Here is a 3,080-nt window from a genome sequence, read left to right on the forward strand (position 1 = left end):
TCTTTCCAAGCTTATAACTCCTCGAAAAATGTAATTCAAGCCCTAATTGTTTTTTCAATGAAAGGAGCAAGGACCATGGTTTCATTAAAAAAAACAAACAAAAAAAAGAATGTGTTTTAAAAAAAAAAGAAAAGGTTTTAAACTTCAGACTTTACAGGTAAATTTCTAAAAAACACTACTTTTTTGTTGTAAATTTGAATATATTATTTATTGATCTTTTATCTTCAATTTGTGATATATAACACTTTGGTGAGTAAATTAATTATTTACTTTTTAATAGACATTTCAAAATGGGAGGTGTGAATTAATTCGACCACCTTTCTTTCCAAGCTTATAACTATTCGAAAAATGTAATTTTTTTTTTTCAATTAAAGGAGCAAGGACCAGGGTTTCATTAAAAAAAAACAAAAAAAAAAACAAACAACGTGGTTAAAAAAAAGGTTTTAATCTTCGGACTTAACAGGTCAATTTCTAAAAACACTACTTTTTTGTTTTAAATTTGAATATATTATTTATTGATCTTTTATCTTCAATTTGTGATATATAACACTTTGGTGAGTAAATTAATTATTTACTTTTTAATAGACACTGGAAAATGGGGGTATCATTTAAAAAAAAAAACGTTTGTCTAAAATATTATATTCAGTTTATTGGAAAGAGCATAAAATTTCACATTGACACTGAAAATATCGTAAAAATTGAATCAATAGAAAAATTTTAATAGATTTTTAAAGTTTAAAAATTGAAAAATACTGAGCTCGTAAAATTCAATTAATTTCATTACTGTTTTTGTTTTTAAATAAAAAAAAAATATTTCTATTACTTTTAAAACAACTTTATTAGTTTATTTTGGAAGTATAATCCATAAAGAAAATAAACAACCAACTTTTAACGGAGAAATTACCAGTTTTTTATATTTTATTTGCAGTTTCGTGTTAGGGGTGTCAAAAATTCCAACAAAAATTCTGATACACCTATACATACGCACAGTTCCAACATTTCAAAATACAAACGCTGAGATACAACACGCGGTTCTTTACAAACAGACTTTTCTTTCTCCAACTTTAAAACATGGCAAGGAAGAAGAAAAGCAAAAGAAAAAGAAAAGAAAACAACATACTGAGGATAGAGTATAGTTCCGAAATATATTTATGTTATAAATTTCAAGCAAGTAGAATATTTGTTTATTTTGTGATTTACGTTGTGATTTGGCTTTCAAGCGCACTTGATGCGTATTTTATCTTATTCAAATTAAATCAACGTTTCTATATAGAACTAACACTCTGGACGTTATTAAAAATGTGTAACGCAATAGGATATCTACTACATATATAAAAAGACGATTCAAAATAGGATCAGACTTTTTGTGCAGCTGTTAGCAGGCAGCAGTGGGGAATTAGCTCAGATGGTAGAGCGCTCGCTTAGCATGTGAGAGGTACGGGGATCGATACCCCGATTCTCCAGTTAGTGATTTTTTTTTTTAATTGAATTATTTTTATTGCTTAAACTTTGTAGTTTAATTTATCTCTTTTACGGCATATCAGCCTTTTTTGTTTATCTAATTTATCGTGTTGTTTTAAACGACTTAAAATGTAGTAGAAAACAAAAGATAAAATTAAAAAAAAAAAAAGCGCGTACTCGTAAGTCTAAGTTCGTGTTGGTTGATTGTCTGTAGAATTAGGGCAAAATTTGACACGTGTGTATTATTGTCAAGTAACAACGTTTTTGTTTTCATTTTGAAAATCGCAGAACTAGGGGAGACAATTCAACTCCTTTTTACCGAAGAATCGAAAAGAAAAAATGTATGTAAATGAGCAACATTTGTGAACCACAATTAAATATATTTTATTTTATCATTCCATTATATTTTAGATGTGAATTCCTCTAAAAAAAATAAAAATATAATAAAAAAAAATCTGATAAGATCACGTTGACGGAGGGGGGAAGACAACATACGAGAATTTTTTGTGTACTATTTTACTTCAGTTTATATAGTTATCCTGGGTATGTATTACTATACATATAGATTCGAAAAAGTTGTTCAAAAACAAATACATAATAAATAAATGTTATCAAAGGCAAGATAAGTTACTTTTCTACCTAACGGGAGAATTTTTTTTTTAGTGTTTTCATTTAATGTAAAGTATTTAATCGGCTAGAAAAACATACAGTGTTTACCGATGTATTTGAAGAATGCAACTGGCGGCGTACTCTGTGTGTAATAAGTCTGGGAAAATGAGTTAAAACTAAAAAAACTATACAAAATACTGTTAGAAACCCACTCAATATATGTTACCGTAACATAGACTAACTATTCAGTGGGTTTTAACAGTATTCTTTATAGTTTTTTTAGTTTTAACTCATTTTCTCAAACTTAAGTATTCAACACAGAGTCCGCCGCCATTTGCATTTTTCAAACATATCGGTAAACGCTGTATGTTTTTCTAGCCGAATAAACACTTTACATTAAATATAAACACTAAAACATTATCCAGTTAGGTAGAAAAGTAACTTATCTTGCCTGTGATAACATTTACTTGTTATGTATTTATTTCGGGACAACGTTTTCGAATCTATGTGTATAGTAATAAAAACCTGTTCAAATTTTTAAAAAATAAGTCTGTAAAAATTAACGGAGTTGATCAGTTATTTGATTTTTGAGAGAATTTTAAATATCGCGTTGTTTTCATTGTTTACGTCAAAATATGTAGAAAGATAGGCACGGCCAAAACGAAAGGAGAGAGTAAGTATTTTTTGACGGAGTCTCTCTTTAAAAATCTACCAAAAATCAAGTAATTATCCAATCAATACTAACTTTTCACCGATTATTAAGTGAAGAATGAATTGTGTACCTTTTTTCAAAATCGATATATATATATATATATATATATATATATATATATATATATATATATATATATATATATATATATAATTAACAGCTCTTCTTTATTTGTGGGTACAAATATGCTTAAAATAATTAGCCGGAACTGAGCAAAATATATTATATCATGTGGAGGGTTAGGATTATAGATAAAAAAAAAAAAAAATACAACTGCGCGCGTATCAGATTTTAAGGT

The 3,080-nt window shown here is 27.4% G+C and overlaps 1 non-coding gene across 1 annotated transcript; it reads left to right on the forward strand.

Moving 5' to 3' along the window:
* The first annotated feature begins 1,390 nt into the window (after nt 1-1,390).
* Trnaa-agc (transfer RNA alanine (anticodon AGC)) lies at nt 1,391-1,463 on the forward strand. Its single transcript has one exon. It is a non-coding gene; the product is annotated as a tRNA-Ala (tRNA).
* Nucleotides 1,464-3,080: the final 1,617 nt, after the last annotated feature.

The sequence above is a fragment of the Euprymna scolopes genome, chromosome 27 (genome assembly GCF_053919585.1).
Source record: "Euprymna scolopes isolate OS-2025 chromosome 27, ASM5391958v1, whole genome shotgun sequence".
Classification (NCBI taxonomy): Eukaryota; Metazoa; Mollusca; class Cephalopoda; order Sepiida; family Sepiolidae; genus Euprymna; species Euprymna scolopes.